The sequence below is a fragment of the Alosa pseudoharengus genome, unplaced genomic scaffold (genome assembly GCF_046254945.1).
Source record: "Alosa pseudoharengus isolate Yale_2024_CS ecotype anadromous, Long Island Sound unplaced genomic scaffold, YU_APseudo_1.1 YU_APseudo_1.1_scf_20, whole genome shotgun sequence".
Lineage (NCBI taxonomy): Eukaryota > Metazoa > Chordata > Actinopteri > Clupeiformes > Clupeidae > Alosa > Alosa pseudoharengus.
The window spans coordinates 28138351-28151431 of NW_027468664.1; positions in this window are offsets into that span (position 1 = coordinate 28138351).

Genomic DNA, 13081 nt, shown 5'->3' on the forward strand with positions numbered 1-13081 from the left:
CTTGCCTGTTCTAGGAAGACTGATCCAATGCAGCAAATATATTAAAAGGCTAAAGTCGTACATTGGCTATGTTGTAGCCTATCCCCAGAATATCAGCAGCAAACTCAGTCTCTGTCTCGCAAAACAGTCTCCAAATAAAACGCACATCGGCCTGTTGCCTTTTCTGCCAGCTTGTGAAAATATATCGTCCAAAATGCTTGATTGCATTGCATTCTCCACATTTTTAGCTACATTTTCATGTACCACATCAGCATTTTTGTTCAGTGAATCTTTTGTAAATTGCTTTACAATTACCGTCGGGCCTATAGGCCTATTGCCTGGCTTGCCTCAGCTTCGGTCACGTCCTTTTACAATTTTATCATTGTAATAAAAAACGCAATTTGCCACATAATTTCAACATGCTCCTGGCCTACTAATTAATGCCTATTGTACTTTATTTTTTGCAAAAAGAAAGAAATCCTTGATAAAATAACAACTCATTCACATTATAGGCTACTTTACACACTGTTATGTCAGGGTGACTGAAAGCCTGTTCTGAAGATTCCCATTCATTTTGACTGCACGAGCGCGTCTTTTTCAGACAGACAGCGCAATTCATTTTAAAGCAATTTACAAAAGATTCACTGAACAAAAATGCTGATGTGGTACATGAAAATGTAGCTAAAAATGTGGAGAATGCAATGCAATCAAGCATTTTGGACGATATATTTTCACAAGCTGGCAGAAAAGGCAACAGGCCGATGTGCGTTTTATTTGGAGACTGTTTTGCGAGACAGAGACTGAGTTTGCTGCTGATATTCTGGGGATAGGCTACAACATAGCCAATGTACGACTTTAGCCTTTTAATATATTTGCTGCATTGGATCAGTCTTCCTAGAACAGGCAAGGGCTTTCTAGCCTCACGTCAGCAGCGCTGTATCACCCATATAGCCTACATTAAAACAACCAGCGGATGGTCGGCGGGTGCCGTTTCGAAAATTGGTCAAAAAACTTTGGTGTTGATGGATGGCTGATGGATGATAAGTTTTGCTATGCAGTTATGGTTGAAATAATAGCCCATCAGCGCATCTCTAGTGTGTGTGCCTTTCTCTCGCTCAGAGGGGAGGGAGAGGCTGAGGGTCGATCCAGCATGGATTCTAAACTCTGTGGTGGATAGGATCTACAATTAGGTGTTAACAATACTACTACGCTAGGTCGAAGTACTCCCAAGTGCTATTGCGCCACACATTGTAGTTCTCCGGTTTATTCGCTTGGAAAATCGCCACGTTTCACGTTGCGTGGCCGTAGCATTTCTATCAACTACTCGTGCAACTGTATTTAAGTCGGTAAAACGTGGATGTTTTTGATTACTTCTACGCTTAGTTGCCGTCAAAGCCCGCTAGCATAGCAACATGCTAACACAGTCCAGCCGCGCACCAGAGCGTTTGAGTGCACGTACGGACACGGGAGAGGTATATACATATATTACTACTGACATTGGGTGGCGTGTTCCTTTAACAGTTTGTTAATGGGAGCTCTCCGGTTTGCGGATCTTCGCTTTTTCTTTAAACCGTATCTTTGATCTCGCACTCGTATGATATGGATCTGCATGATTAAACCGTGCTTATTCAACGTTAATATCTAGCTAATTTACCACAGATAGATTTAACCGAAGATTTGCTAATCTAACACTAGGCTAACGTTATTCCAGATGCTATTTTTAATGGCGAAACAGAACAGCTGTGTAATACGCTTATACATTTTCTAACTAAAACGGATACAAATATAACCTTCACATACATAATTTTCAACATTAGTTTGTGATATAAGGTATGTTACTTACCTCGACAACCAACTGCTTCATCAACTCACGTTTTCTCGCGGACACGTATTCATGGTTCTTTGCTGGCTTCTATGGCTTCAACGTCGTCACTGATCACTTGTCTTTTTTTCCCGCGGCCACGAATTCATGGCTTCAACGTCGTCACTGACCACGCCCTTTTAGGAGTCCGGAACTAGTGTCACTTTGTTCCATTGGCGAATCCCCTTATGATTCATCTTAGTTAACTATAGAATCTTTGTTTAAACTATCATTAAACTATCTATCTATTAAACTAGCTGTCTATCAACAACTTTTAACTTGTCATCAACTTTGTCAACACTTGTCATCAACTATGACTCCTACCCACTGTAGCTAGTTAGCATTGTTAGCATAGTTTACATTTTAACATTTTTAGCAAAACTGCTAAAAAACATTAGCTAAGTTAGCTAAGTAGCATGGTTAGCATGTTAGCATTGCTAACAGAGTTAGCATGTTAAACAAAACTGCTAGAAAACGTTAGCTAAGTAGCATGGTTAGCTTGTTAACATTGCTAGCATAGTTAACATTTTTAGCAAAACTGCTAGAAAACATTAGCTAAGTAGCATGGTTAGCATAGTTTAAAATTCTAGCATAACTGCTAGCAAACATTAGAGCCATTCCAACGTTCAGTTATCATCAAATATCTACCTATACACAGCCATTAAACTATTTGAATATCAACATTCATTAAACTTCCAGTCTGTCAACAACTTTTAAACTATTTACCTTCAACTTTTAAACGGTCTACTTTTAAACTATCATTAAACTATCTATCTATTAAACTAGTCGCCTATCAACAACTTTTAAACTATCTACATTCAACTTTTAAACAGTCTACTATCTATTAAACTAGCTGTCTATCCACAACTTTTAAACTATACGTTTAACTTTTAAACAGTCTCCTTTTAACTATCAACTTTTATTAAGCTATGCAACTGCCATGTCTGTTCTAGCATCACCGCAGTAACCAGCTCTTTATTATTTATTTTAACTATACATGATATTTTACATCACAACTTTTGCATTTTCATGCACTGGTAATTCCTTGGGAATTGTGTTTCTAGTAATATTTGTCATTTCTTATACATATTTAATCGGCTCTTCCACGTGACAGAACAACTCTATATTGGTTAGGGATGTCACGCATGAAACAATGCTGCAGAAACACGAAAATACGACTTTGAGTTTAGTAGGCTATCATTTCAGTTCCTGTTTATCTATTGCACGATGGGTAATAATTTAAAGGAATCTAGTTGCGGTCTTGTAAATAGTGACCCTGCAAGATCCCTAGTCATTGCAAAATCTTAGTCTGTGACTTAAAACTCTACTACTTGTCTTTAGATGTGAGAGGGTCTGAGACTGTAGTCTTTCAAAAATCTTTTCCAAATCTTTGCAAATCTTTCCAAAGTCTGTCAGTGTAAGGAGGGCTTTAATTGCGTAGGTCTTACTACTAAACATTGGGGTGCATTAGATGTTGAACTTCACAACTGCGTGTTTGCTGTCATTTTCAACATCTACTGTCTCCTGCAGCCTTATACAATTTGGCAAATTACTTTTTCCATCGCATGGAAAGATCCCCCCTCCAGACTACGGACGCTCTGTTACTCGCTTCTGGTTTCAAACCCAGCTCAACGCTGTTCTAACGCAAATCGGAATCCCAGCAGGCCATTACTCATTATTTTATGGTGCAGCCATCAACGCGGCAAATAACGGCCTGTCTGATCAAGCGCTCAAAACTCTCGGCCCGTGGTCCTCCAATGCCTATCACGCTTATATCAGATCAAGTCTCTCTGATCTGAGGGAATTAGCGCATTTCGTGCTTTCGTTGAATCTTTTCGCGTGGTCCTGGCTATAAGGTCCCTCATCTTTAACACATTTTTTGGGGTGTATGGCGGAATCCTGCACGACTCCTGCCTGTGCAGTTGACTCCTGCACGATCCCGCAAATCACTTCAGGACCCTGGCCAGAGACTTCGCCAAACATGCTTTTCTATTATGCTATTATATCTGTTTGCAAATTACGGAATGTGAACTACAGTGGGCAGTGCTTCGACTTGGCCAGCTTCACTCGCGGTCCGCGCGTGGGATCACGCGGTATCACGCGACTTTAATTTGTATTTTTCCAGTGAGATGCTGCAACAACCCAAACAACCGGTAGATGGCTCAAGTGAGCAGGGTGTCTCGTAAAAAGAAATGGAGCCTGGAAAACCCTACACAGACTTCACTACAGACTTTAGCAGACTGGTTTAGAAATAATTTAATAGCCAGAAATATGCCTGCCCTGCCCTAATAAAGAAATATTTGGTTAACCGCGAGTGAATCCCGTTTGCAGCCGTAGAAGAAACGCAGGACAAATTGCAACGATGATAGACAGACATCATTTGGACAAAATATAGAGCATATTAACCTCCGTTGCTCAGCCAAATGCCTTCCTGTTACATCCTGTTATCACGGAGTTACAGGCGATAAACCATTTGTTCATGGTTTACTTCATTAGCGGTTTATTTTTTTGATTATTAAAGAGTGTTTTTCATTTAAAGGTTTGACTTCGTGCTTATTCAGTAGAGCATTTAGTGCTCTTCCCAATCCCAGACGTTCACATTGCATGTTTGTTTGTAATGGATGCAACCGCGAGATAGGCTACGCGTTTGACGGCAATGAGTTGTTAGACATGACCCAAGACATATAGCCCAGCAGCAATCTAGAGACTGTTCGTTATTTATTGAATGGGCCACCGGAGGAATTTTGAGCGCTTCAGTCAAAAGTTGCACGACCCTCCCTTGCCTGCTAGAAATTGTTCAATGACCCTCCGACAGAATTGTTAAAAAATACATGACAATTGTCGCTGTCTTCCGCCCGCGCTGATTTGCGCCACAGCCACACACTGTGATAACATTCTTAAATCAATCTTTCCCGTGAGCACAAATAATCATATGTGATTAATAATATGACAAATAATCCCTATGCACGGGGACCATAACAATGCATGCCAACTTTTTCCGTGTTTCTCACGTATTTTAACTTCCCCCGCTGTCTTGCCGTTTTTAATGTTTTCCCGTAGAATATCCCATATTGGTAACACTCCATAATAAGGTGCCATAATAAATAGCAAACTAGTAATTACCTAACCCTTTGTTAATTGTTACTAACATATCTATTTGGTACAAGTTAATAGTTTTTTCATCATTAATTAAATATTAGTTGTTTGCATAAAAACTGTATGTTAATGCTTTAGCAAATCTATTAACTAATATTGCATTAATATGTGATTACTAATCAACAGTTATATCTTACATCATTTAAATGTTTAATGTTTATTTGCAAACTACTGTATATGTTAATAGAAAAGTTAATGACATATTATTATTTAACTAATTGTTATTAAACTGTGCTTCTGCCTATCCCAATATGAACCACTCTCCATAAGACCCTTACAATAGATAGATAGATACTTTATTGATCCCCAAGGGGAAATTCAAGAAAAAAACATGGAGCTACCTTGACATGTTGCCAGCGCCGGAACCACTTGCAATAAAGTTGGCTAAGCTTAATTAATATATTAGTGGTATATAGCTATAAGCGTAGGGTCCCTTATAATAAAGTTGGTTAAGCTTAATTAATATATTAGTAATATATTACTATCAGTATGGGGGACCCTTATAATAAAGTTGGTTAAGCTTAATATATTAGTAGTATATAGCTATCAGTGTGGAGCCCCTTATAATAAAGTTGGTTAAGCTTAATTAATATATTAGTAATATATAACTATCAGTATGGGGGACCCTTATAATAAAGTTAGTTAAGCTTTATTAATATATTGGTAATATATAACTATAGTCAGACGGTGAAGGGACTGAGACCAAAACTGGCTTATCACATTTATTCTTTTAGGAAAAGTTAAAACAAAACAACAAGTAGTTGAATTGGCTATATTACATGCATTCCTATACCATCACTGTCAGCCCTACTAGCAAGGGAGACATGGGCCCACTTCCCCGAAAGCATCTTAAGCCTAAGAGCGTCGTAAAGTCCCTCTTACGAACGTCTTAAGATTTGCCGACTGTTTCCCGAAACCATCGTAGCTTAAGAGCATCGTGAAAACATAATCTTAGAGTGCTCCAGAGTACTCGTTACCGGCTAAGAGCGTCTTAACAGTACTTCTCACTGAGGTCACACCAACAGGACATACAGAGGAATTACAACTTAGAATACATAATCCAATTTACGTTCCCATTCTTTATTGTGTTTACCTGTGATGAATCAGATTTTAGCGTGCAAAATAGCCTACATTTAATGGTCAATAATGTGATGAAAAGCGGACAAAAATGCAATCAAGTTATGAAACGAGACGTTGCCAGAATAGTTTGACATTATCTTTGCTAAGTGAATATTTTATTAGGCCTATATGGTAAAAAGCAGAGAAAGCAACATGTGGTTTAGTCTGTAGCCTACTGCATCAAAATCTAAGCCTACACATTTCCTCTTTCTTACTCGACTTCTTTCTTATCTTCAAACGTGTTCTTAAGTGGCACCGCGAAAAAATATTGCATGGTGCAACAATCTAATCTTAAAATAATTACAATTATTTATGTCTCTGTGTGGTATATAACCTACTTGGGATGCTTACATGCAGATGTCAAAGTGTTTCTATTTTCGTGATGTGAATTAATGTGTAGATCCGAAGTTTAAATGGTAGGCCTAGCCTATAGCTGTGACGTGCAGTGACATCACCGTCAAATCAGAGGATATTTCAGAACTATTAACGTGGACAGCTCCCCTTAAGAGCATCTTAAGAGCACAGCTGCGAGAGAAAGGGCCCTGCCTCAGTCTCTCCCAAAACCCACTATGTTTGGAACATATCAAATACACGGTCCACTCGTCGTCCCCACAAATCAAGCTTGGCTTTAAATGCAGCGACTTTATCTGCCAGTTTAAAGACAGTCGTCATTCTCCCCTGGAGTGACAGGTTGAGGTCATTAAGCAACCCGAATATGTCACACAGGTAAGCGAGTTTTGACACCCAGTCCTCATCACTAAAATGTGCAGCTAACGGTGACTTTTTTTCTGTAAGAAATCTCTGCAGCGGCTCTCGCAACTCAAACACTCTGGCCAGTACACCAGTGACCTGCTAAAGATGCTTGTTTTTTGTTGTTGCTCATTCTAGCAGTTTAGTTAACTTCGTGTGACATTACCGTTCGCCAAGAACTGATCAAGTGAAGTGAGCTGACCTGAGGCTGCGCAGCGCTGAAGGCAATATGTAAAAGTGTTGAAGGCGGGACAGACAGACGTAAGAAAATAGACCTTGCAAAATGCAAACATGCGTGCAATCAAACAACTGCATATAGGCCTATGCCATGTAAAAACGTGACATTATTGCGAATTAAATTTAGTTTAGTTTGCATGCATTTTTTTTAAAAACTCATGTCGTAGGCTACGGCCCGGTTAGGAATGTCCTACTTACAGCTGCTTGTCAATTTCGTTGAAGGGCGCATTTTATTGTCTCTGACACTGAATGTTTGCAAAATTCCGGTGTAAGTGGAAAAGTGTTTTCCAAAATTCAAAAGTGCTTGTCCCAAGGAGAAGTACGAACCTTTATTTTAACTATGTAGAAAACGTTATGAGTTGCATCCACACATCAGCAGCCTTTAAACTGTGTTACAATTGCAATTTGCAAGGGTTCCCTCACGAACGTTTAAAGTGACAGGCACTCAATTAGACCTATACACTACACCAAGACGATGCCCCCCCCTTGTCCAAGTCAGCTACCGCCACAAATTGAATCCAATAGACGACGAAGCATTCATATTGTTTTTAGATTTCTTCAAGGCGTTTGATACAGTAGAACATGATTTCCTCTTTCAAGCTCTTAAACTATTTGGGTTTGGTAAGGCTTTCTGTGACTTTGTAAGGATAGGCCTACTGTATGTTATGATGATATCTATGCCGCTGTTTCATTGATGGGTGGAACAACCACGCGATTTCCAATTCATGTAGGCGTAAGACAAGGCTGTCCACTTAGCCCATATCTTTTCATCCTGGCGGTAGAAATGCTGGCTATTTATATTAAAAATTATCCCGAATTACAAACACTCTCTGTTTTGATGATACGGCTGTTTTTCTGAAGAATAAACACCAAGTCCCAGTAGCCATTAAGATGATAGATACGTTTTCCAGAGCTTCCGGTTTACGCTTAAATATAGCTAAATGTGAGCTTATGTCTATTAAGGAATGCGAAGAGACAGTTATAAGCAATATGCCAGTCAAGGATGAAATAAAATACTTAGGTATTTACATAAAAAAGGAGAAACAGAGGAGCATAAAACTCAATATAACAGATACATTTCATAAAGGGAAAACATGTCTTGATAGGTGGCGTCAGAGAGACCTATCTATTTTTGGTAGGGTGTATTTAACAAAAATGGAGTTTCTATCTAGGTGCATCTACCCTTCACATTCTCTAGCAATCCCAAAAAATGAAATTAAAGCTGTTAATCAAGCCAATTTCAACTTTATATGGAAAAACAAAACCCATTATATACAGAAAGGACATATAGTGAAAGACTTTAAAGATGGTGGTTTGAAAGCCATTGATTTCTACTGTTTAAATGGAATGATAAAAACAAACTGGTTAAAAGCTTACTTAAAGAATAGTGATGCCTTTTGGTACTCCTTACCCAGACACCTCTTTAGCAGAGTTGGTGGTTTGCCTTTTCTATTGTCATGTGACTTTACCATACCCAAGATACCAATCAAATTATCAACATTTCACCAGCAGGTTCTGTTATACTGGAAATTGATATACAAACACAATTTCACTCCCCATTCTTCCCCGATATGGAACAATAGATACATTACTTTGAGTCGCAAATCATTATTTTACAAAGAATGGAAGGAAAAAAATATTTGTTTTATATTGGATTTAATGGAATCATCCTTTCTTATTCAGATTTTTGTGTAAGATATGGGTTTAACCCTCCCAAACGTCAATTTAACAATGTCATAAAAGCCATTCCCAAATGTTTAATTAATTTAATCCAAAATCAAATGTTATATATATGTGGATTTACAATCTCTCTTGCCTCCCTTGTCAATTAGAAATATATATATATATATATATATATATATATATACTTGATGTGAAAAACACAAACAGTTTCTTGAGACAATGCTTGCAAGAAGAGATACACCCAGTGAGGCCAAAAAAACCCACAACCTCATTAACAGAAAGTGAAATGGTCTCACTTAGAACTAAATATCTGACATTTCCAATTCCACCTAAATCAAAGGAGGTTCATTTTAAAACCCAACACAAAATTGACCCATCCAATTATTTTTTGTGCCAACGTTTTAACTTGGAATTAGAGCTATGCATATTCTGCAAGAAAGAAGCTGAAACAGTAACCCATTTGTTTTGTACATGTTTTGTCACTCAAAGTTTTTGGTTTGCAGTAAAAACTGGTTATCCATATCAGTATTGTCTACAGATCAGGGCCCACTTCCCCGATAACGACGGAGACACGCTCTTAAGAGGGTTTTCTACGATTCATCTTACGATCGTTCGTTTAGTTTTTCCGACTGTTTCCCGAACATGCTCGTAGCGTGAACGCGCGTGCACTGCTCTTAAGATGCTCTTAAGGGGAGCTGTCCACGTTAATAGTTCTGAAATATCCTCTGATTTGACGGTGATGTCAGGTGACTGCACGTCACAGCTATAGGCCTACCATTTAAACTTCGGATCTACACATTCATTCACATCAATACGAAAATAGAAACACTTTGACATCTGCATGTAAGCATCCCAAGTAGGTTATATACCACACAGAGACATGAATAATTGTAATTTTTTTAAGAGTAGATTGTTGCACCATGCAATAATTTTTCGCGGTGTCACTTAAGAACACAGAAGTTTGAAGATAAGAAAGAAGTCGTGTAAGAAAGAGAGGAAATGTGTAGGCTTAGATTTTGTGTAGGCTACAGACACATGTTGCTTTCTCTGCTTTTTACCTCATAGGCCTAATAAAATATTCACTTAGCAAAGATAATGTCAAACTATTCTGGCATTGTCTCGTTTCATAACTTGATTGCATTTTTGTCCGCTTTTCATCACATTATTATGACCATTAAATGTAGGCTATTTTGCACGCTAAAATCTGATCTCATCACAGGTAAACACAATAAAGAATGGGAACGTAAGTTGGATTATGTATTCTAAGTTGTAATTCCTCTGTATGTCCTGTTGGTGACCTCAGTGAGAAGTACTGTTAAGACGCTCTTAGCCGGTAACGAGTACTCTGGAGCACTCGTAGATCTACGAGTGTTTTCACGACGCTCTTAAGCTACGATGGTTTCGGGAAACAGTCGGCAAATCTTAAGACGTTCGTAAGAGGGACTTTACGACGCTCTTAGGCTTAAGATGCTTTCGGGGAAGTGGGCCCAGGGGCGTAGCCAGGATTACTTTATAGGGGGGGTGTAGTAACCGAATCTCAATGTTTAATACTGGCTTTATTTGGTAAGACCATGTAACAAGGAACAGTATCATCTTGCAGCTTCTAGCTACCACTTCGTCGCTGCATTCTCGACCACAGCCGAAAGGTTAACCCACCCAATAACTAGCGCCCTCTAGTGGACAACAAAACATTTCAAAGAAAACCCACTTTACTACATCTCCCCCCTCTTAAGCATACACATATTACCAAAGTTACTTATTACCAACAATTACAACCTCCTGTAACCCACCACCCACTGATCAGTATTAAACTTCAAGTTCTATATAGTCCATTTGTATTCTTTTTTTTTTTTTTTTTTTTTTTTTTAGTTCATCTCAAAATCTCTCAAACGTGCAGGTGGTCTTCTCAAGCGGTTTGAGTGTCTTTCCACCTCCTGAGGTTTTTTCATCTCCACCTCCTGAGGTCTCTCCCCTACGTGTGGCTCCGGCTCTGTCCCTGAGGTCTCTTCTGGATTTGCTGTGTGTTCTGGTGAGACGGGCTCAGGTAAAGGTGCTGATGGAGCTGTGACTAGACCAGGAGAGGCAAAGCTGCCGACGTCTGCATCCTGGCTCACTTCAGGTGACTCTTCCCGCGAATGAATCTGGTCCACATGCATTCTAACTATTCGCCCATCCGCCAGCATCACCTTGTAGGAGACTGGTCCAGTCACTGCAAGGATGTTTCCTGGAACCCACCTCGGCCCCGGACCAAAATTCTTTGTGAGGACTGGATCATCATATTCAAAACTGCGTGCTTTTGCCCTCTGATCATGATGTTCTTTCAATCTCCGTTGTTTCCCTTGTACTCTCTGTTTCAGGTCAGGATGTATCAAATCCAGAGTGCAGCGCAGTTTTCGACCAACCAGCATTTCTGCGGGGGACACCCCAGTGGTGGTCTGAGGAGTTGTTCTGTAGCTGAATAAAACCCTTGCCACTTTTGTTGTTATTGATCCTTCTGGACACTTTTTCATCATCTCCTTAAATATCTGCACTGCCCGCTCAGCTAAGCCATTGCTAGAGGGATGGTAGGGTGCTGAGGTCACATGCAGTATTCCATTTTTACTGAGGAACTCCTCAAACTCTCCACTCATAAAACAAGTGCCATTATCTGAAACTAAAAGTTCAGGTAACCCATGGTTACTGAAGCTAATGCGTAAGCAATCAATGGTGGTGGCTGAGGTGGCAGAATTGACAGGATATACATCCATCCACTTTGAATGGGCATCAATCAGGATAAAAAACATCTTTCCCATGAATGGCCCTGCATAATCAACATGTAGCCTTTTCCATGGTCTATCTGGCCAGTCCCAGGGGTGTAGTGGGGCTGCAGGTGGATTGTGTCTCTGCTCCTGACATGTACTGCAGCCTTTTACCATGCTCTCCACATCCTGATCCAGCTTGGGCCACCACACGTAACTTCGTGCCAATGCCTTCATGCGGGACACCCCAGGATGGCACTGGTGCAGCTGTTTCAAAACATCTCTCTGTCCTGGTTTAGGTACAATGACCCGTGCACCCCAGAGCACACACCCGTTCTGCACACTCAATTCATGCTTCCTGACATTATATGGTTTAAACTCCATTCCCTCTAATTCATGTGACCACCCTCTCTGTACCATTTCTCTCACTCTCGCCAGCACTGAATCTCTGTTTGTCCATGCTCTCACCTGGTCTGCTGACACCAGTGTTACATCCGAGTTCCCCAGCATTAGTACTCTCTCTTCCGGAGCCACTGTTTTCGGTCCTTCTGGTACCGGCAATCGGCTGAGGCCATCCGCGTTTCCATGCAGTTTCCCTGGTCTGTAATTTATCTCATATTCATATGCCCGTAAGGTCACTGCCCACCTTTGGATTCGTGGAGAAGCCATCTGTGGCACTGCCTTCAATTCATTGAATAGTGACAGCAGAGGTTTGTGATCAGTGACAATGGTAAACTTTCGGCCATAAATGTATTTGTGGAACCTCTGAACCCCAAAAATTACTGCTAAGCCCTCTTTGTCCAATTGGGAGTAATTTCTTTCTGCTTTGCTCAGAGTGCGAGACATGAACCCTATTGGTCTCTCTTCTCCAGTTTTCATCTTGTGAGAGAGCACCGCTCCTACACCATATGGAGAAGCATCACACGACAGCACAATCTCTTTTTCTGGGTCATAATGAACTAAGACCTCAGCAGACTGCAACAGTCTCTTTGACTCTTGAAATGCAGCTTGCTGTTCTGTTCCCCAGTTCCATTTTGTCTCTTTACACAGCAACTTGTGCACCGGAGCCAAAATAGTGGCTAAGTTGGGCAGGAACTTATTATAGTAATTTAACAGTCCCAAATAAGCCTTCAGCTCGGTCACGTTTGATGGTGGGGGGGCATTCTCGATGGCTTGTAATTTCTCTGAGACTGGATGTAGACCCATGGCGTCCACCTTGTGCCCGAGGAAGACCACTTCACTCGCCATGAAAGAGCACTTGCTTCTTTTAAGCCGCAGCCCAGCATCCTGTAATCGCTGCAACACCAACTGCAGTGTCTCAAGGTGCTCTTGGTCATTCCGACCTGTCAGGAGAATGTCATCCAAAAAAATGGCTACATGGGGGATGCCCTGCAACACCCCCTCAATCGTGCGCTGAAAAATCGCTGGACTGGATGATATTCCGAAAGCTAGGACTTTATAGGTGAATAACCCCTTGTGAGTGTTTACCGTCACATACTTCTTTGACTCCTCATCCAAAGCAATTTGGTGATATGCGTGACTCATGTCTAACTTGCTA